Source organism: Podarcis liolepis (assembly GCF_965112155.1).
Source record: "Podarcis liolepis genome assembly, chromosome: 3".
Classification (NCBI taxonomy): domain Eukaryota; kingdom Metazoa; phylum Chordata; class Lepidosauria; order Squamata; family Lacertidae; genus Podarcis; species Podarcis liolepis.
Window position 1 is genome coordinate 25,139,033 of NC_139557.1, and position 23,991 is coordinate 25,163,023.

The 23,991-nt window shown below is 40.1% G+C and overlaps 1 protein-coding gene across 2 annotated transcripts in view; it reads left to right on the forward strand.

Annotated features, from left to right (window-relative positions):
* Positions 1 to 23,991, forward strand: part of CSMD1 (CUB and Sushi multiple domains 1) — a 963,313-nt gene that overhangs the window by 557,544 nt on the left and 381,778 nt on the right. The gene's annotated exons all lie outside the window — the stretch shown is intronic.

Genomic DNA, 23,991 nt, shown 5'->3' on the forward strand with positions numbered 1-23,991 from the left:
GAACTCCCTCCCTCTTGAGCTTTGATTGGCACCATCACTGGCCGTCTTCTGATGCTAATTTAAAATGGATTTATTTTAAAATGGACTTAGGTTTTTATTGAGAGCTGATTTGTCATGAGCTGAAGGCTGTTGCAGGAGTATTGCTGGAGTAAAGAATTATTTGCAGAATCAGTGGACAGATAAAGCATGCAGCATTATCATTTGTGGGTTATTTGCACATAACCCACCTAGACTATGAAGAAAATGGAAATTATGTGTTTTCTCTTAATGCTAGTTCCGCCCTGGGGGTAATCTTTGCATAAGTGAAAGCTCCTGCATAATCGCAATGTGTTTTTGGCTTTTAGGGCTCTAGAAAAGCCAAGTGATACATTCTTCACATTGTTGCCTTCTGTGCTATGCTTTCCACCCTTTCGACAGATAAAGAATATTTAAATTAGCACCTCTCCCCTGATTTTTGCAATTTCCAATAAAACATATATTTTGTATTCTGATGCTAATTACATTGAAATCACAGAACGGGGCCATTTCTTAATTGATAATGTTCACGCTGGGTGCAAAGGTTTCTAAAACACACCCCTGAAAACTTGTATTTTCCTGATTTCTGTAATTTCAGTTCTCAAGCTATATGATCACTTTTATTTCAAGGAATGTTGCTGTAGTTCACCCATATTAGTAGATAACTGCCTTCACAGTATGAAAACATTAATTAAAGTAAATTACACCCCACTCCAGAAAGCAATGTGCTGGAAACCAAAATAGTGCTGTCTTTTTGTTAGGGGTGACTGAGTATTTCTACCAGTGTATTCTTCTATTTTTAGTTTGTCTTACATTCTCAGTATATCAACAGGTGTTAATTAGAAAAATAAATAAATCCTGTGATTCAGAGAATCATGTGTACATTATCATGAGTCCAGTGGAGATGTTATGTAGGGGTAGTCAGTTATAGAGGAGGAGATCAGGGACTTAGAGGAGCTTGATCTGGAGAAGGTCCTAGTGGATTGGGGTGTGGTGATCAGGAATCCCAGGAGGTGGTGTGGTGGGTAACTTGGATCTGGGAAAAGGGCTGAGTGGGCAGCCAGATACAGCCTGCCTATGTATCATTGGATCAGAGGAGGTCTTAGTTCCTCTCCTCAGTAGCAAGGAACCAGCCTTTTCAAAGGAGGCACCTAAAGATAGATCTGATAGCAAGGTGGCCTCGTCGCCTCTTCCACCTCCTGCTCTGCAGAGGCAGTGTGAGCAGCCCCTGCACACTCTGACCAACCTTAGAAGTGCCCGATTGCTTGTCCAGTTGTGAGATTTGGGGGAGGGGATTGTACAAATTACTGTACCCACTGCAATCTTCCAAAGTGGGGCAACGTATTACAATTACGTATTACCTGCATTGCCTTATGAACCTGTATCCTGTAATCTGACCTATACAGTGGTACCTCGGGTTACATACGCTTCAGGTTACAGACTCCACTAACCCAGAAATAGTACCTCGGGTTAAGAACTTTGCTTCAGGATGAGAACAGAAATTGCGTAGTGATGGTGTGGCGGCAGCGGGAGGCCCCATTAGCTAAAGTAGTACCTCAGGTTAAGAACAGTTTCAGGTTAAGAACGGACCTCCGGAACGAATTAAGTACTTAACCCCGAGGGATCACTGTAGTGGGGTACTGTACTGAATTTTGGAATAAAGCTTTTAATCACAACACCCAAGCCAAGAGTTCAAGTTCCAATTCACAGGTGGGAGCCCAGACAATGTATGCAGAAAGGGATTCATCTTTCAAACAGCAACAAGAGCTTCCTGTTTTTCTTTCTGGCTGCTGCTCTTCTTCCTGCATCAAGTGCTGCCCTGGAAAATTTCCAAAGTCAGCTCCCATCCCCTTTTGTGGGGGGTAGTAGTGTCTATGTGGCAGAACATGTGGAGTCTTGGGATCCGGCCAGTTATAAAAGATCAAGGATGTAGTATCTTTACCGATCCTTTTTAGAGTTGATTCAAAAGTTCAGAAAAATGCAAGCAGTACCATCTTCCTGGCATGGCTCATTTCAGAATACAGTTGGGAGATTGCTCATGAATTTAGAAGCTTGCTCATGAATTTAGCCTAGCATACAGGTTAGGGAGCTTTTTAAAAAATATGAGGCAGCTTTCAAAGAAGTCTTTTTTTCCTGAATTCTGAAAGATACCATGTTTCCAGACAGAAGGCTAAATACGCTATCCAATCATTGCTCTTCCACTGTAAGTCGCAGGTAGAATTTGAGCTGACTTTCTGAACTATAGAGGATGAGGAACATTTTCCTCCGTGAACATCCTGCCATGTGCTAATTTGTGTGACATAACTGTGTAGTTGCTGGAGGTCCTTCTCAACCCAAGGAGCAAAAGTTTAACCATTACCTATTCCCTCAGCACTGGAGGGAACACAAAACATTCAGTCGATGTAGTGACTGAGCAGGACACTGTGTTGTCTCAACCCCAAGGAAGAAGCAGGCAGCTTCTTCACCCAAGTTACTCCTCTCACACATCTACACACAAAAACAAACACATCTAGACAGAGAGAACTCGTTCATTCATTCAGCCTTTAATGGCATAATTTAGATAATAAAATCATAAAAGAGAGAGAGAAACACCATCTATAAAACGTTGGAAATCGTTGGGCATTGTCGGCCAATTGGTGTCAAAGAAAGATAGAATTTTCTTCATGTATGCTACGACAGCAGCAAGAATACTCATCGCAAAGTATTGGAAGACACAAGACCTACCCACCGTGGAAGAGTGGCAGATGAAAGTGATGGACTATATGACATTGGCTGAGATGACTGGCAGAATCCGGGTCCAGAGGAAAGAGACGACGGAAGAGGACTGGAAGAAATTTAAAATTTACCTTAAGGACTATTATAAACTTGATGAATGCTAAAATGCCGAGGTGTAGAGAGAAAAAGGGACACAGCGATATATGATTAAGTTAAAGAAAAGATTAAGAGAACTTATATTCGACAAAAATTATTTAGAAGCTGCTGAAATAATTTAGTAAATTGGGATGCAGAAAGGGGAGGTATGGGGAAGTCCGAGAAATGAGGGTTATGAAAAAAAGGTCATGAAATTATACTTGTTTGTTTGTCATTTTATTTGTTTGTATTGTTTAAAAAATGTTGTAAAACCAATAAAAAATTTATTAAAAAAAAACAAAAAACGTTGGAAATCGAGACATATTAAACACATAAAATGTATAAAAGACTCAGTAGCTACCATTACGCAAAATAAGTAGTTTTAAATTTGACTTTAAAAATCTTGGCTAAATATCTCTGCAAAATATTTGCTGTTGTGGTATGAACACACCAGATAATTTTGGACTGTCTTCCCTTCGGCATTTTTTGGAGAGACCCACTGGTGACTCCTTGGAAGCCTAAAGTATCTACTTGCTTCTGTTGAGGGATGATATACCCAAAACGACTGAGATTCTTTCAGGATATTTAGCCAATAGAGAGAACTGTTGTACTGGCAACAACGGGGAGAGACTTGGGGGCATCTGTACATATTCAGAAACTACTGCATGCTGAAATAAACAAGTGCTTCTGCAGAGTTCAAGGGCCAAGGGGATTAAGTTCCCCTCATTCTGAGCATGGTCAGGCTTCCCAACTGTGTTGAAGGAAGTAAGGGAAAGCAATAACACCAGTCCCTGACCAGGCAACCACTGGAAGCCAGACAATACTTGTCCCTCCTTTGGAGGCAAGTTAATAATAGTGGGGAAAGGGGATTCTGAAGAAGGTCAGCTCTTACAGGCAATTAGTTATCCTTTTTGTTGTCTTGGAGTTGGCCAGGCAAATTTGGTGAGACTTAGTATTGCAGCTTGAATGACCAGGAATTATCCTAAGGAGCTTACATTTCTCCGCTAGCTTTCTTCTGGGGTCCTGGGACTTGTTTCCACTTGGGCCTTGTGCCAGGGAAGCATTCCCCGTGCCCCACTTACTGAATTTGGGCTAATTTCTGTCAACATTGCCAAGGACAGCAACAACAAAAAATGTGACGTCCAGTGAGATTTCATGCCCATTTTCATATTCAATAATTTCAGCAGTTACAGGCTCTGAAACCAAGTGAATCCTTCATCCGTTTAATATTTATGCATCTTTTCTGTTCGGTTAGACTGACAGATTTTAACGATCACAAAATTCTTGTGCTATACCCTGATGCACATTAGTGTTTCCTTTCATTCTTCAGTGTAATCCTTGTCGCATTAACATAATCATTCCACATGGTTTGTCTCTAGCGACCTCCAGGGTATGATGCTACTTACTATTCTTTGGTCTCCTGGAGCCAGTGAGAAATCTCACAATGTTTTGCTTTGTGTTTATTTGTTTTTTTTTTTTGGTGCTCACTGATGTCCGAGTTATATGTCCCCATTTTATTTTACTATACAGTGGTACCTCGGGTTACATACGCTTCAGGTTACATACGCTTCAGGTTACAGATTCCGCTAACCCAGAAATAGTACCTCGGGTTAAGAACTTTGCTTCAGGATGAGAACAGAAATCGTGCTCCAGCGGCGTGGCAGAAGCAGCAGGAGGCCCCATTAGCTAAAGTGGTGCTTCAGGTTAAGAACGGACCTCCGGAATGAATTAAGTACTTAACCCGAGATACCACTTTACAGTGGTACCTCGGTTCACGAACTTAATCCATTCTGGAAGTCCATTCTTAAACCTAAACCGTTCTTAAACTGAGGCACGCTTTCCTTAATGAGGCCTCCTGCTGCCGGTGCCCTTCCACCGTTTGGCTTCCGTTCTTAGACTGAGGTAAAGTTCGCAAACTGGGATACTACTTCCGGTTTTGTGCAGTTCGTAAACTGAATAGTTCGTAAACAGGGCTGTTCTTAAACCGAGGTACCACTGTATATGGCCACCACCATTTGAAAATGAAACCCATCGCAACCCAACACAACTGCTGTGGATGCAGTAGAACTGTCACCAGCATTGGGGTTGGTTTTTTAAGATAAAAAAAAGATATTTGTTAACAAGCTTCATAGGACTCTTCATCAGACATGAAAGAAACTCCCAAGTGTTGACCATGCTATAATTTCAGAAATAAAATAACTCATGATAATGAATTCGTGATAATGGCTATGCTGTTAAATAGGTAATTCACTAAGTAAAATTTTGCCAAATTTGTTGGAAGCTGAGGTGCAGCAGAATGGAAGCAGCTGCATGGGATGAATATGGGGCAGAAAAGGAATTGATGCTTCCCTAACCCCAGTCTATACCCCGCCTTATTTAATAGAATAGTACCTTATTTGATATACACACTTAAAGATTTATTCACCAGGGTGTAACCTGTCCTGGACTGATTTTAAAGTCAAACACAACCGTCTTTTTGCTTAACAGGAACAAGTACTTAACTGCATCACAACCAGCATCACTATGAAGTTTTGTAGCTATTGGAATGTGCATAATGCCATCTTTGCACAGTATAGTGCTTTTGTGATGATACATATATATATTAATATGCACTAGAGATGTCTGTTGGTGGGAAGCAGATATATCTTAATTTCTAGAGATGCAGGGGTGAGTGCTACTGATGCTGGAAGTATTAACTACTCTAACTAACAACTTTTAAACAAAGCATTCTCAAAAGGCAAATAATAACAATAATAAGGCCAGTGATTTGTCAGAGATTGGTGCAAGAAAACTGTGGGTTGCCGCTAGTAAATAGGAACATGCCGATGGAAATATATTTGAATCGAGGCTTCCATTATTGGAAAGGAGAAAGGCTTCCCTCTGCAGCCCTTTCCTCAACTGCTTAAGAGTATGGATGGACCTATTTGGGACACTATCACACGTGGCACAATATATTGTTTCATGAAAAGCTCTGCTAGACCAAAGAACTTTCTGTGGGTGGAGGCATACAAGTGGATCCAAGCATCTGTGAGATTCTATTGTCCTCTGGGAGAAGGAGTTTGCTTCAGAGTGCAGCTGCTGATGTTGCAGTTCAAAACAGAAATTAAACACAGACCAAAGAGGCTTTCTAACATTTACCTGTTAAACCACCTTTCTGCTCAAAATAGTCCTGTAAAAGCTGCCTTTTAGCCTTGCTAATGGCTTTGCATTAAAATGTAAGCCAATCAACCGAAATAGTAGTTTCTCTTCTGTATGCAAACTCCGGCCGTTTAATTTGGCCAAGGAATGTGAATATTAAAGCTGCTCACTGTTAGTGACTCAGCATTTCCACTCCTATATTTGTAGTTCTCAGTAATTCGGCCAAAGAAAATGACCCATTCAATTTCATATTCACTGGGATTAGAATATTGCTCACGGAGCATGGTGATTTAGGTGTGGCATGCACAAACATTTTACTAATTGTTGTGTAGGTGCTGTGTAACTTCTTTTGAAGCACACTGTGTTCTTTATCAAAGTGCTGTAGTGGAGGGAGGTAACAGAGGGCTTTCTACAGTGAATGTGAAATTAGTCTGAAGACAGAATGAACTATTTCTGCCTGGGAAGCTTGCCAAACTGAAGGCCCATGAAACATTTGGTTTATATTTTTTTATTACACAAAATATGAACTATCTTTGCATTTTACTCTGTTAATACTTGTATTCATTTGTGCTTGGAATATATTATCCTTTGCACTGTGCAATAATGGGAAGGGCTCAGCAACCTTTTTTTTCTTTTTATTTCTTTAAAAAAACATTTGTGTACTAAAATTAATTTGTATGATTTGTATTGTCAATGTGCTTTGCCTCTGCTAGTTTATCAGGCCTGTGCCATTCAGCCTCATTCAGATGTCTTTGTTTAATACATTTTTTTAGTTACAAAGTGACAATACATTAACCAATATGACAATGACAATTCATACAACTTCCCAAGTTTCATGGGCTGGATCCAAACAAAGAATGACACCCAGTATCTGGTGCTTAAGTAGCAGGGTTTCTCCTCCTTGCAGCTTTCCAACACCTCCAGATCTCCCAAGGAGTGTGCCCCAATACTGCAGAGCAAGATTTGGGGGCACATAGCATGTTGAAGTAGGGGAGGAGACAAAGAGGAAGTCTTTTACATGAGAGGAAGTCCATTCTGTTGGCAAATGAACACCACTGTACTTAGTTGCACTTACGTCCCATTGGTTTCAGTGGCAACTAAGTGAAACTAATTGAGGCTGGATCCAGGCCAGTTTCCATTGTTGGTAGGGAGTGGCATACAGTGGTACCTTGGGACACAGATGCTTCAGGTTACAGACGCTTCAGGTTACAGACTCCGTTAACCCAGAAGTAGTACGTCGGGTTAAGAACTTTGCTTCAGCGTGAGAACAAAAATTGTGCGGCAGTGGCACAGTGGCAGCGGGAGGCCCAATTAGCTAAAGTGGTGCTTCAGGTTAAGAACAGTTTCAGGTTAAGAATGGACCTCCAGAACGAATTAAGTTCTTAACCCGAGGTACCACTGTACATCTATCTGTGTTTGTAGATAATGATTCTAGATTTAATGTCCAGTTGAACAGCTTTTTTTGAGGTTTTATTACATTTTTATATGTGTTGGAAGCTACCCAGGGTGGCTGGGGAAGCCCAGCCAGATGGGTGAGGTATAAATATCATCATCATCATTATCATCATCATCATCATCATCATCTAGTTCAAAGGAGCTAGGCTAGGAAATGCCTTTTATTTGGAGGGCACAGTTCAGTACTAGATAGATGATTACCTTTTACAAGCTCAAAGGCAGCTTCAGATTTTCTTATGTGTGTAAAAATGTAAGGATGTCGTCACACAGTTCCGATTGGGGGATTTATAGTGCCACCTCACAATCCTGGGTTGCATGAAGCAAGGATGGTGTATAAGAGCAAAAGAGATCAAGGATGCAGGGCTTTGGATCTAAGTCTGCAAGCATCTTGGTTCACATCTTCACCAAAGCTTGCATGTGTAATCCAATTGATTGCATGGTAGCTGAAAACAGGAAATGCGAGAAATCAAATCAGCAAGATCAGATTTCCCTAAACTAGATCACTGTTTATAATAAATGAAAGTATGTGGTTCATTTGTCTACTTATTTGAAACCGTTAACTCTTCTCTTTTCTTGGCATCCTGTTGCTTAATTTCAGTCCTAAAAAGACATCAGCCAGTAATTTACTCAGCTGTCATTCTTGCTTGCATGTAATCCATTAAAAAATGATAAGTTTTGCAAGGAGACAGATGCAGCCAGATAGGATGATTCCATATGGCAAGTGTGCAAAACATTGCAGAAGATGGCCTTTGTTATGTTAGAAGGTCTCTTACGTCTGGGAATGATGTGTGAGCAGGTACCACCTGTCTCTTTGATTCCATCAGTTACATTACTCTTACATCTTATGCTTAAAAATCAAAGCTGAAACATGCACTGGAAAGATTGTGCAGTGCTTAGGGCCACTGTCATCCACGAGGATCACAAGACAGATTGTATTACAAGAAGGTATGTGGGATTTGGGTGAAGACATACATATGCAGTAGAGACTTTTCAACTTTAGGGTATTTGAAGGTAACGAAAATAAAGTGCTCTTTAAATATTATAATACAGACATACATATTATATTTATATCATCAGTAATACTACAATGTCTTTTCAAATATAAATACTTGAGGCAATGTCTGGGAAGATGAGGGCTCCATATGACAAAGCCCTATAGCCTCCTAGCACGACAGTGGAAGGATATCCACACTGACAGAACAAGTTGTCTTGCCCTGGAATGAAAGCTGCACTATAAATATAGTTCAGTTAACATAGGGCGTGCTTTTTACAAGCTGGTCTTTGGGAAATATACCATAGTGGGGCACTCAGGAAAGGCTTGGACAATTCCTACCATATTTCATGTCATGTCCAAGTAAGTGCTTTCTTGTCTGGTATTTATTGCTAAAGTCTGTAATACATAAAATACGCTGACTTTACTGCCGTGTTCCATACCACATGAGTGCAAAAGTATTGCAGTGCCTTGCATCCCAGCCACTAACTCTATTCACCCTTTGAATTCATGCTTACACATAAACATTTTTAGCTTTCTCTACCTAGATATCTGGAGTTGTACCTGATGAAGTTGTCCTGTTTGCACAAGGACTTCCACTTCTGCAATGGAACTTTCTCCCTCTATGTATCCCCTATATTTGTTCTGGGGTTTCCCCAAACCCAACAGAGCAGATTTTTTGGGGGGAGGGATTATGGGGTGCACAGAGGGAGGAGAGGGGGAGGACGTTACGTTGCACAAGTGGAAGTTCTAGTGTGGGGGGGATGACTTCATTGGATACAATCCCTGCTCTTTTTCCCCACATCCCAAACCATCTCACTTCCCACTCCAGATGCAATCCTCACAGGTGTCACTTACTACCACTCCTTTCCAAAGATATCACAACTCTACAAAATTATCAAGTTACATTGCAGCAGAATTTGAGGGTGAAAAAACACCAGGATGGGGGGGGGGAGAGAGGGGGCTCATTCCATTCAGCAAGCTGGAATATTTGAACTGATGGAATGTTTGTCATAACATGACATTGAATTCCGCCCACAGTGTCTGGTAGGCCTTACTCCTAAGCAGTGTACTGCATCCAGGCAGAGCTACTCTAATGAGGGGATGAAAAGGCACAGAACAGTGGTTTCACAGCTACATCGAAAGCCCTGTTGGTTTACACCAGCCAGCGAAGAGGGTGAGGACAGATTCCACCCCTTTTTTCGCCAAGAAATGAGAGGAGCTTTGATGCCTATATTGATTTGGATCCTAAGACAAGTTAACTCAGAGAAGTTCCCTATTCCTTGCAGGTGGTGTAAAGGAGTTGTTGTTTCTCTCCTTCTGTTGCACCCTCTCTTCTATCTATCTATCTATCTACCACAATATTGTGTGCAAACCTACCAGCCTTTAGTACAAACTGAGTTGTATCCCAACACTTTCAACCCTGAATGTTCTGCCTGTTCAGCTCATGGTCGTTTTCCCCTATTTAATGCATCTTGCTCTGGCTTCCATTTTTAGGAGAGTCCACAATACTTTTCTACTGTGAAGCTGTTTATGCTATCTCCAGCAAAGCAGCCCACGAGTCTTTGGCTCCAGCACGTCCAAATTTAGGGGCTTTCTGCTGGCTACCTAAGTTATTAAGTTATTAAGATAGTGAACAAATACATTTGTCTTTTAAATTGTGTTGTCCTTCGTTTTTATTGGGGTTTTTTTCTTTCTTTTTACAGATCCCTATGGGGTCTTTATGAATGCAAAGCCACTTTATAAAACATTAACAAAATTAATATAAATATATACACTTATTAAAAACAACCAGTGAATTTTTGAGAAATGGCTACTGCTGGGGAATCAAAACAATAGACCGAGGTTATTCTTGATTCTTAGTTTCTTCAAAGGAGGAATGAATACAAAATGACATCCTATAGTTATGTGTTCATTGGAGAAAAAAGCCTTGTCACTTGAGCCATTTCTCATGCCCTGACAACAGCAAGTAGCCAATCATATTTGGAAGAGAAGGGTTGTGTCACCTTTTTGTATAGAATTGCAAATAGGAAATTCCTGGAACTACCTTCCCTCCTTATCATGCCCTTGTGTGTATCAGTTAATTGGAGATATTCTGCTATTCTAGCCAGCAGCTCATTATTTCTGGCAATTAGCTACAACACCTGGTAAAAACATGAGGGGGGATGTATTTCTTTCATAAAATGCCTTTTTGCATAGGATAGCTAAACTTGGCAAGCAGGCTGACGGTGGGTTAGAGCCGCTCAGTTTTTTTTCAATGCAAGACCGGAAAGCATATTTAAAAACATATACAGGTATGGAAGCCACTAGGAGTTGCTACAAGGCAGGAAGGAAGGGGACATACATGAAAATCTATGGTTGTGCCCCTGCATACATACTAATAGATAAAAGACATAGTGCAGGGTACTTGATGTCTGAAAGCACCCACATCAAGTATTTCCACTTTCTATTGCGAATATATGAATATAATGCTCATATATTTTGTTAGTCTTTGTTGAGAGAAATTACTAGTTCCTATTTGACTATAAAATTAAACTTTATTTAAAACAGTGGCTGCTTCCTAAAACTGAGTCCCTCTGTGATGCCAGATATACCTAATTGTTTAAGATAATGCATATCAAGGGTTGTGCCATTTGTTAGTGTATTTCTGGAAGGTTAAGGTGCTTTTGGTTGCACCAAAATATTAATGTTGATTATACACACACACACACACACACACACACACAGAGAGAGAGAGAGAGAGAGAGAGAGAGAATATAGTACATATGTTGTTCCCTGCAATTCTTTCCTCAGTTTCCTTCTGCTTTCATGCCTTGCTTCCCCCTTCCTTTTTTACTGTACATTCTTCATATTCTTCTACTGTACATTCTACACGGGCAATTTCATCCAACTGGGGATTATATAATGAATGAAGGAATTCCTCTACCTAAGACAGTTGTCCTATTTTGCCTAATGACAGGGTTGCCCTTGGGGTGAGCTTTTACGATTATAGATGTTACAAATGCACTGTAAAGGCCTCTTAAAATGGTACTCCACATAGTTGGAATCCCATATGGTGGTATCTGAATAGTTTGCCATTTGTAGAATCTCCACCTTGCTGCCAGACTATTCTAAAGCAATTAGGATAAACACCATATGATATACTCAATTGCGATGTCAGGCCCAACATCATCACAGAGGAAGAATCCTCAGACTCAATTACTTGCATTTGTCTTTACTTCTGTTAATACATAGATACTTTATACACATGTCCAGAAAAAATATATATATTCATACTTCAGCACCATGAAACAAAACAAAACAAGTTTTCTCAGCTCAATTTTAAAATAGACTTATTTCTCATACATGAAGAAATGCTGAATCCTGTTTCTCTTCTTTGAATTACAGATGAGTAATCACCATAGCAACATCAAAATGTCAGTAGAGAGCCAGGCACTCAGCCTTCACATTTCTTACATCTAATTGGCATAGCATTTGTTTCCGCTTGAAAGGGCCCAGAATGGACTTGTTTAGCATGACAAAATATGGTGTGTCTGATGGGGTTAGCAAGAGTAGGATACCTCTTGTATTACTTTGGACAGGATCGCCAGAATAAGGGAGAAAGAAATGCTAGGAGCATTAGAAGCTAGGGACGAGAGGGATAGATTTCCCATGATGCAACGAGGAAAGCTTTCTCTGTAGTACTACAGTATACAGACATATCTGTACCATGAGTATCTTCACGGAATCAGTGGAACTGTAGTTTGGGGAGGTGTACAATATTTTAAAGCTAATCACCTGCACATTTCTATATTTATGGATCACATTGGAGTCACATTATTATGACTCACTTCACTCTGTCTTCATGGCTGCATTGGGACCAAAAACTGCCTTGGCCGCCTGTGTAGATGAAGAAAGACAGCGGGGATTGGACCCTGTTCCTTCTCTTTGACTTTTCAGAGCCTTTCCACTCCAACAGTCAATGACATTCTTCTGGGTTGTCTTGCTGAGACAGGAATTGGAAGTGGCTCTATTCCTACCTGCCAGATCAGTTATAGAAGGGAGTGTGCACTGACTTCTGTTTCGACTGATGACTGTAAGAAAAATTAGGCTGGGGCCTAATTGGATGAATAGTATGCCTGGCATCTGGTGGGTGGGGCTTTTGCATTGTGCTCTGGAATCGGCCCCTCCCTTCGGGTGTTCAATTAGAGAGGCCAACTGTCATTCTTGCTTCTTGAGGTCATTTTAGTTTATCTCAGACAGTATGTTATTGTATTACAATTTTTTTAATTACTAGAGCTTTGTTTGACATATATGTGAGCCGCTTACTTTGCTGAAAGAAACGAAACTCTGCTGAAGAATGGTGGAATATCCTAAACTGGGTGAGTGAGGGGATATTCCCAGTCTGACTGGAGAGTTGATTTTTTTTAAGCAATCCCACCCTCCACAACAATGACAACTTGTGCAATGGTTCCTGCAAGGCTCCATCTTGTCCCTAATCTGTTGACTATTTATGTGAAATCACTAGAAGAGATATTCTGGAGATCAATATTGTGGTGATATGAAATTTCTCCTTTTCTTATTTTCACTAAATAAATAGATAAATTTAGGAATCCGGAGCAGCACCAGTATATTTTGGTTAATCCAAATATAAAACTGACCCTCAGATTGATTTGAGTTGTTCAATCCTGAATTAGACTGTCAGGGTATGTTTATCCACAACCGCCCTGGTTAAAAGCCAAGACCCCAGAAATCTGGTGCAACCCATGACAGAGATTGAGGTGACCTGTAATTGTGGGTGTGTGGGTGTGGTGTGGGAATATACATATTCAGTGTATATGTGTATATATGGTACAGGAAGCCTGGACTGTGAGGGAGGAAGCTTCTTCTTCAATCAGTAATTCTGATGGGTTCTTTCTGCTGTGAAAAGTTGTAAATTTTTTACAAGCTTATACGGTAATTACTAGGCGTTAAAAGAACGGAATGAGCTAAAGGTTGTGTGGAAGGCAATGTGCTTTATTTTCCGTTAGCGTTTCAGAAGAAACAGGCTCTGGATAGAGCTCAAATCAGCCAGTGATGAAGAAAGAAGCAGTAGGCATAATCCCCACTAAAGTTAAGCTGTCAAGGATTGATAGTTAAGCACATACTGAATTTCCCCAAAGGGATGCCAACATGATTTCCCCGGGCTTGTTGCACTGTATGCGGATTGGGGACCCTACATACCTCGCAGCCCTCCACACTCTATTGACAGGAAGTGTTGCTTATGTACATATGCTATTTTAGCCTCACCTAAGTCACATGGATACCTCACTCACATGCTGCCATGGGCGTAAGCTAACCACATATCTAACTTTCGTAGCTCTCCTCTGAGCTGAGCTCACAAACTGATACCTCTCACTGGGCAGAGGGAAGTGGTGGAAAACAGATGTATCCCAAGCCACGCCTACCAACCTCGTCTCCTCCACACGGAAAATGGGATAGTGCTTGTACACAAGCCACACAAATGAAAATGTTGTGGATCCATTCTGGATCTTTAACAAGAGTCAGATTTTTTTGGGGCAAAATATTAAAAAGCTCTTCTTATACATTATGTTAGAATACTTGCTGAATACCTGCTGAATAAATATGCAGCATGTAGCATTTTTAGCATGTAGTAGCATGCTAAAAAAACAGAAAGCAAATATACCACCACTAATAGTAAGAGTGGAAAGGGCTTAGATATGAGGATGGAGATAGGAATGGCCAAAGTGGCAACAAGCTTATTTTATTAAAAATGAATATTGATTACTGCCCAAGTAAGTTGTAGCAGCTTTGCCAAGTTCCCAGCGAGTAATCTTCTACTGTATGTCTCTTAATCTGTATCTTCTGCAACCTTTTCCTCAACCCCCCTTGTTTTAATACTCTTTCTGGACTGACTGTAGTTTGCTGTATTTCCTGTCATCAAATAATTCATTACTACGTAGTTGTCATTACTGCTTAGCTACTGTCTCAATGGGGTTTACTTTACAGCCTATCAATTCTTTTCCGTTCTTTAGCAATCTCTCATTCTGCTGACAAAATGAATCAGTCTGTCTCTCCTCCAAGAGACTACTAAGTGCCCCTTGATTTAAAGGTGCTTTGTAATTTTTCATATATATATATTATTTGACTATAATCACTTTTTATTCCTGTATGTACCAAATGCATGTACCAGCACAAAATGGTTATTGTAGAGCTGGAAAAGATTCAGAAAATGGCCACTAAAATGATCAAGGGGATGAAGCAACCCTATAAAGGAAGGTTGTGGCATTTGGGACTGTCATTTTAGAGAAAAGCAGACATGACAAAGGTGTACAAAATTATGTATACACTGTGGAGGAAGTGGGTAGAAAAACAAAAATCTAGAACTCAAGGTCAACCAATGAAGCTGAATATTGAAAGATTTTAGACAGACAGTACATAGTTAAGCTATGGCATTCTCTCCCAAATTCTTGGAGGGGGATAATGGTTACTAGCCACAATGGCTGTGTTCTACCTCCATAGTTAAGTGGCAATAAGCCTCTGAGTACTAGTGCTACACAAATTTATTATATATTATATTATATTATATTATATTATATTATATTATATTATATTATATTATATTATATTATATTATATTATATTATATTATATTATATTATATTATATTATATTGATTTGAAAAGCTCTAGGCTTTTCTACAGGGCGTTTCTGCATATTCCTATTATACCATTATTTTTATGCTAACATTTACTTCTGGTAGAACACAAACCAGGTTGATAGCACAGAATCTGAATTTTTCACATCAAATTTCATGCACTGCACTTTATGAGCCTTTTCAAACATATACTTTGTCTGAAGTCAGCTTTATAAAAAAGAGATTAGTTCCATCAGAACAGTTCATTTTATTGATGAAATTGCACCTTTATATTGTCCCTTGATCTAATGTGGGGGATCCCAGAAAGATAAGAACAACACCGCAGGGAAATCTACATGTCAAAAAAGCATTGCAAGCCAAGATCATTTATTAAGCCAAACTGTGTTGTTTATGTGCTGTTGAAACAATCGTTTAATGAGCTCATTTCTAAGCTTCAAGTTATGTACCTCAGATCTACAAATCAAGTGGCAAATAACCTACATTGCTTTAATAACTCAGCACTTTTTTGAGTTTCCTAATGCAAATGTCCCTGATATCAGATATAAAAAGAGTCTTTTGAGAGCATGTATGTATGAGCAAAATTTGGCTCTGAAAATACCTTATTGCTTTGATGGATCAACACACACAGATTGTGTTACTCACATGAGAGACATCAAATGTGACAGAATGTATATGGGAGAACTTCACAGGCAAATAGACTTTCTCAGATTCCACATCTGAGACCTTATTATAGGCAGCAAGGAAATAACGAGAAAAATAGTACCCCTTCAAGACATGTCTGAAGAAAAAATATTCCCCTCCCATGAGCGTTTGTCCAAATGGTTCTTCTTACTCATTGGTAATTTCCATCACAGTGCTACACTGGGAGGAAATCTTTAAACTACTTCTGCCCACCGCAACACTGTTGTCTACTTGATCCCCCCCCCCTTAATCTACAACCACTGCCAGCATTGATTGGGTCTTGAAGAAGAAGAAACATTTGCTGGGGTAGGGTGGGGTGGTGGATTACGATCCAGAGTCAGGGATTAGCTTGGAGAGCTCAGTCAGTAGAGCATGAGACTCATAATCTTAGGGTTGTGGGTTCGAGCCCCACACTGAGCAAAGGATTTCTGCATTGCAGGGGGTTGGACTAGATGACATTTGTGGTACCTTCGAACTCTACTATTTTATAATTCTGTGATTCTCTGCTGTAGAGTGCTTTTTGGGAATGGGAAATGGGAACCAGCACCAGCTCTTGCTCTGTAAGAGGAGTAGGTGGTACTGTGGTCTAAACCACTGACCCTCTTGAGCTTGCTGATTGGAAGACCATCAGTTTGAGTCCTCACGACGGGGTGTCGTCCCACTGCTCTGTCCCACCTCCTGCCAACCTAGCAGTTTGAAAGCATACCAGCACAAGTAGATAAATAGGTACCTCTGCAGCGGGAAGGTAAATGGCATTTCCGTGCACTCTGGCATTCGTCACGGTGTCCCATTGTACCAGAAGTGGTTTAGTCATGTTGGCCAATGACCCAGAAAGCTGCCTGTGGACAAACGCCGGCTTCCTCGGCCTGAAACTGAGATGAGTGCCACATCCCATAGTCAAGTTTGACTGGACTTAACCATCCAGGGGTCCTTTTCCTTTACCTTGCTCTGTCTTTCTGGCCATTAGTTAAGTTATATCACTCTCTACAGTCACAGACAACAGCCCCATCTCAATAAGCTAGCTTCATTAGCCTAGCAGTATAAAACTATGCTTATATGGGGTTTTAATATACCACTCTTCTTCAACTTCAGCCTGATATCCATTTCTCGATAACACATTTTGATCTGCACAGTCTATGTTTAAATATGATAACTGCTAGCTTGTCAGCCCATTCAGTGAAACGTATTATGGCTGGTCCACATTTAGAGGCAGTGTGTTATTGCTACAGATGCTCTTGATTGATTGCATATTTCCCCCAGAATTTCTTTGAGAATATGAATAGTCCTACATTTGCATCTCACACAACATTTTGTACTCAAGAACACATGCCTAAGAAAGAAAGAAAATAAGCACACGCCACACCAGTTTTTTCCACTGCTTATTTCTTATTTATTTGTATGTTAAAAAGACCAGCAGTGAATAATGCATTTGATTTACCCTGTTGGAGAAGTCAGGGGGCACTTAATTGTTATTTATATTTTATTAAGGACTTTAACAGATGTTCAGCAGATGGTTGGCATGAACTACAGAAATGAAGAACATTTGCATCAAGTTTTCTGTACCCCTCCCAGCCCCTTCATTATCACCACCAACTACATTCCATTTCCTTTCCATATAATATTTTTCAGGCTTCATAGAGTTCTCTTTGTGCCTGCTTGCTAAATGTGATTAAGGAGCAAAGACTGCAGATTCAGTAGCGTTTTCTTTGAGATGAATTCTAGAACTTTGTCAGAGTAAATTAGCCACCTAACTCAAAAAAGTCTGTATATTTCATTTAAAGTATTTATTTGGCAGGCAAATTAGACATTTCTGCCAGTAAAGTATCATGTGTGTTGGTTTATCTAGTTTCACATGAATGCTTGATAGAAGCCTCTGTTGCACTACTATTCACAACTCACACAAAGAAAACATGGCAAATCCTTCATTTCTCCTGCTTGTACTCATCAAAAAAAGAAAAGAAAGAAAACATTGAACAATTGTGACATTTTTTAAAACACAATTTAAATTGAACCAACAAAGAATCAGGACTCATTACTATTCAGTGCTGTCCTTTTTGGAATGCAAACAAAGCATATAGAAAATATTTTGACTGATGAAAATCTAAAGAGATGGAGTCAAGTTAACTGAAGCTCAAATACCTTTTGTTAATATTTGTTTTCCTGCTTTCTGAGGTGTTACCAAACCATTCCAGTCTTGTGTCATGTGCATATTTGTTAAGTATTCTCTCCTCTCCTTCATCTAAATCAATAATAAAGGTGATGAAGTGTATCGGGCCCCAGGCAGGGCTTTTTTCCAGCTGGAACTCACAGGAACTCAATTCCGGCACCTCTCAGGTGGGTGCCATTGCCATTATAAGAGGAAAGGGGAGGTGTTCATGGTGAGTTCTGACGCCTCTTTTTCTAGAAAAATAGTCCTGGCCCCAGGATACAACCCTTGTGGACCCACTTTGACGAGAAGACATTGCTGAGCACTCTTTGAGTACAGTTTTGAAGCGAACAGTGACATCTGTACCATTATGTAGCCCATATTTAACCTGTTTGCCAACCACAATATCATGGGTTGTTGTTGTTGTTGTTTAGTCGTTTAGTCATGTCCAACTCTTCGTGACCCCATGGACCAGAGCACGACAGGCACTCCTGTCTTCCACTGCCTCTGGCAGTTTGGTCAAACTCATGCTGGTAGCTTCGAGAACATTGTCCAACCATCTCATCCTCTGTCGTCTCCTTCTCCTTGTGCCCTCAATCTTTCCCAACATCAGGGTCTTTTCCAGGGAGTCTTCTCTTCTCATGAGGTGGCCAAAGTACTGGAGCCTCAGCTTCAGGATCTGTCCTTCCAGTGAGCACTCAGGGCTGATTTCCTTAAGAATGGATACGTTTGATCTTCTTGCAGACCATGGGACTCTCAAGTCTCCTCCAGCACCATAATTCAAAAGCATCAATTCTTCGGCGATCAGCCTTCTTTATGGTCCAGCTCTCACTTCCATACATCACTACTGGGAAAACCATAGCTTTAACTATACGGACCTTTGCTGGCAAGATGATGTCTCTGCTTTTTAAGATGCTGGCAAGGTGATGTCTCTGCTTTTTAAGATGGGTAGTTATGTAAAAAGTCTGGGTTGTGGGAAGCCACCTGAATTATTTCTGCTGATTTTTTTCTGTCCTGCCAAAAGTGGTATTGCATACTTTCAGAAGAACAATATTTTCCAAATGGTTGATTTCAAGTTAGTTCATTAATCAACATTAGCATGAATAACTTACTATTCAGAGTTCTAACTGCTGAGCTGTTGCTTAACTTGGTTCCCTTTAGTGCTCAGAGCTTGCTATCACTTCTAACTGTTCCTTCCCAAAGCTTACTGTTGTGTCTAGATGGATATCCCACACTGGTTTGATGCTGTGCGTTTGACTTATCTTTTGGGGGGAGGGTCATTCTTTTGAAATCTGTAGCTTAATCTAGGGCACTGAATCCAAAGCTGTGAATAAGGAGTTTTCAAACTGAAAACACACACACACACACACACACACACACACACACACACTCTTTGAATCCCAAATTTTACAGTAACGGGCCACTTGTTTTCCCCTTTATTCCTATTTGTGTGGTCTTCCATACGTTGCTTATTCTTGTATATAATCTTACCTTGTATAATTTACTTTTATTATAGGCAACAAAAATTATATATTTTTTCTCTTCCTACAACATCAATATTTCTCTTCCTACAATGAGATTTTGGTGTACCATTAGTTTGTGAATCACATTACTGATGCTGCTTCTTTCAAAGAAACCTGTTTGATGAGAAATGACAAATAGCCTCATGAAATTATGCATAGAAACCTAATATTACATTAACTTGGGAGATGACATCCTTTCCATAGATTTTTCTAGCTATGTCTTACAGGATTAATTAACCAAGAAGTGATTTCCTCCTGTGTTTATAAAGTGATATTTCAGTTTGGTTTCAGGTGGGAAGGCATAATTGATAAAAGAACTGTCACATCAGCAGCAATAGCAGTGCTAACAAAATAATATTCTGTTGGCATTATGCAATTGAGGTTACATTTACTCAAGAAATGTACAGGTATATTTTGTTCTGACAATGATTCAATTCCCTGCTCTGCTATGAAGCTCACTGATCTTAGACCACTCAATATCCTCCAACCTAACCTACCTCAAAGGGTTGTTGTGAGGATAAACTAGGGGAGGGGGGTATTTGGAAGAAAGGCAATAAATCACTTTTCAGACCCTCTTTAGTGCATAGACCCAATGTGCAGATGTGGGAAGAATGAGACTTTGCCTGACAAACCTTCTTCCTTCTTCCTTCTTCCTTTTTTAATAACATTTATTCAAAAGTTACAATGCAGCTTTGTCTACTGCCATAATATCACAGAATGATCACTCCAGTCCTCAATCCCACATCACTGTCATGTTTGCTCACCAGATATCCTCAGTAGGAACCCAACTACCAATCTGGTGGGCTAGAGCTTTTCAATCAATATATCCCCTCCACAGACACCTCTGTGACGATGATGGCATTAAAATATCCCATTCTTCTTCAATAAAAGAGAAAAAGGGAGACCAGATTATATTAAAGGTATCTTTTTTGGAGATGTTCTTGATTAGTCACTGATGGTATGTGAGGCGTTCTGATAGAGCAATGCTCCAGATGTTATTAACCCAAGTCTCTATTGGTATATTAGAGGTTTCCTTCCATCATTGGGCAATAACTAGTCTAGCTGCCGTGAACAGGAAGGAAATTAATTCATTAGATTTAAGGGTAGAATTTGGGGTAAAATCTAGTGATAATAAGGCAAGTGCCAAATAAGGAGGAATAGATTGTTTAGTGATTTTGGAGGTCATTTGGGGAAACTTTCTGAGAGTAAGAGCTGTTCAACAGTGGAATGTACTCTTTTGGGAGGTTATAGATTCTCCTTCACTGGGGGTTTTTAAGGCTGGATGTTCATCTGTCATGGATGTTGAGATTCCTGCATGGCAGGGGGCTGGACTAGATGACCCTTCCAACTCTATGATTCTGTGATAGGCCCACACTTCAACCTCTGCACACTTGCTGTCCCCTCATCTCCACATGCTCAGCTAAATAGCTGAAAGGTGCTTCTAATAGTCTTAATGTAGTAGTTTGAGACCTTGTATGATCAGGGACGTGGGTAGCTCTGTGGTCTAAACCACTGAGCCTTGGGCTTGCCCATGAGCACAATCCTTGCTTCCATGCATTTTGTCTATGCATGAGGAGAAAGTCTGAAAAAGCCTTACTTATTTAATGTGGCATCTTCATGGTTGTTCAATATAGTTTTCAAATGCAGATGAGAAAGAGCCATATACCATTAAGGTACAGAAGGACATATCTGACACAACAGCCACACCCCTCAGGAAGTTAGATGAGTGTAGGGTGAGGGTGGTAGCGATGGCTTGGTAGAGTTATATAATATCCTTGTGAAAAGGGTCATATTATTCACAGAATCGTTAAATAAATGGCCTATTCAAGAATATAAATGGAATATAAGGCATGACAAGCAATATAAACAAAGGAAAGGAAAATGGTTGTGATCCTATGCTGAATTACAGGGATTAAATTCAAATGTATCAGTGTAATGTTGTCTAAAAAGGTTAGGAATAAACAGGACGGGTGGAAGGGGAATGAAATAAAACAATTTGGAGAGCAATTTGTTTCAAGGAAAATCATTTCACTTTTATCTATTGTTTGAGGATCTTGCTCCACTGGAGTTCGTGTCATGCATAGTTCAGTTTTATTAGTTCTGTTATAATAAGTGACCAGTGACTGTAGGCCCCTAGGTTTGGGGTCACTTATAAGTCCTTTTCATGCATTCAAAGGGACGCACAAGGGCTTAAACTGAGAAGTTGGTGTTTATATGCCAGCCCCACTGCCAGTGATACTCATGCACTGTGCATGCCCATCCCGTCTTCAAACTTCTGAAGGTCTCAGGGGAACTGTATATCTGGACACATTTAGAACCCTCCTCATGATTGAGAACCCTGATAACTCAGGGTTCCTGATAACTGGCAAGCTTGTAAGTGCATTCAGCTGAGCACATTTGCAACCCTTTCAGACCATCTCCTTCAACATGGGAAGGTCAGGGATGAAGCATGAGCATGCCAACTTCCCTTCTTCTCTTAAGTCATCATGCTTTTTTATTGACTTTTTTAATAATGCATGAATAGGGCTAGTGTGTCCTGGACATATTCTAAGGAGAAGTACACAGTTATCAAACAAACTCATAATATAGAAAGTGAATAGGTATAGTAGGGAAGAATGAGAAAAATGCATATATTCCAGGCCATGTTTCAGTTGCGTATATTATACCACACCTAAAAACACCAGGCGGAATGCATATTTTCCATCACATTGCCTAGGCGTTACATCAAGTACCTGGTGTTGAGTCAGCAGTGTGTGGAACAACAGATAACTCAGATGCAAAGTGCAAACAGCAGATTGCCACTGTAATCTGTTCCTACAGAACAACCTATTGACTTGGCATTGGGCGAGGTTTTGTGAAATGCTACTGCAAGTCAAAGTGAAAGGGACGTGTGTGCGCACTTGTATTCAAAATAATGTTATTTGTGCGTTTCTTGTTTGGTATGTTGTAACAAGTAATTAACGTTATAATTATCCAAGTTGTGTATCTGAAGGATCCTGACTAGATCATTTGGGGTTCATAAAGGCACTATTAGTCATGCCTTCGTATTTGACTCAGTTGCAATTAATAGGGATGTCAGTGAAGTTATCCTGAGCTAGGCTTAGAACATCGACTTCAGGGGCTCTGACCAGCTCCAGTACTCTCCTCCTGGTTTAACTTTGAGCAGAGCAGGAAGAAAATACCTTCTTCTGTCTTAGCTACATCCCACTCTCCAAAATCCTCCACCATTGAACCCTCTTCCTACTTTCTTCCATAGTAACTAATAGAATAGGTTTTCTCCCCTTTTGTTGCTATTTGGCAGCTTAGCAAGGACTATAAGGCTGTAGTAGTAGTGTTAGTGGGGAAGAGCCCAGCCCCCATTTTAAAAAAAAATCATGAAAGAAGCTAAGGTTGCAGTCATGCATGTTTACACATGATTAAACACGGACCAGAATAGACATCACATTTTATTTCAAGACTGGTAGAATATTGATAATTACTAGGGAGGATAAATGAGCAATTTTAAGATAGAGAGGAATCAGAAAGAAGGTTCTTTTGTTGATAAAATGGCAAGAGAAAATGGGGGCGGGGGAGTTTCAATAATATGATAGTATGAAAGAAACAAAGCTAATATCCTCAGTGGCATCGGACAATTGATGTCTGTAGTCTAGCTGACGAGATGAAAACCTCAAAGATGTGAAGAATACAAAAGCAGCAAATGGAACTGTTGGTGAAAATAATATTCCTGGTTTTAAGCACATAGCCAGTTAGTGATAATTACAGTCTTGATCAGGTTGCATTTATGTGCCATTTTCCAGCCTGTGCGCATGCTGGAGAATTTAACTGTAGAGGTAAAGATTGCACATTCGCAGCCCATAGGGTTCTAAAGTCTTAGCACGACTACTTCCATCATTTCTGCTTTAAGCAGTTCTGTGACCTGGATGGGAAATTGCACGGGGCGGCACGGTTCACCACCTTATTTCGTTGGGATGGACTGGTTATCAGTGCACGGTAGTCAAGGAAGACTATAACTCCCAGAAGATATTGCTACCACACTGGATTGTGTTATCCCAGGCAACATCTTTTTACACGCAGCAAATTTGGTTCTAATTTGTGGCATAGCACTTGTATCCAACAACAGAATTTGAGAAATCAATGAAATTTCTAGTTAGTAAATTATTTCCTTTTGCTCCCATCCATTTACTTTTAAGAGCAATTTAGTTTGATCAAAATGAAGTAAAATTGCCTTTAATTTTAGTACTGCATACTGTGTTTCAAAGGCTTGAATTCAGCCCCTTGAGATGGTTCTCACTGAGGAACTGCTGCAGATCAAAGGAACAGTGCTTTTTTCTGACCTTGTGTAACCTGTGCTAGCGAATCTCAAAGTTCAAAGAAAGGATAAAGTGAATGTTGGAGCATGCTTGCATATGAAAAAGTAATGCTTCCTTTTCTCCCTTTTTTATATTTCTGTCCTCCCATCACTTCCTCCCCTGTCAGGGATTTGCTGTTGTGCTGTGTTATCACTGTTTTTATGTCTTAGTTGATTGTTATGTGTTTGTTTTGATTACTACAATTA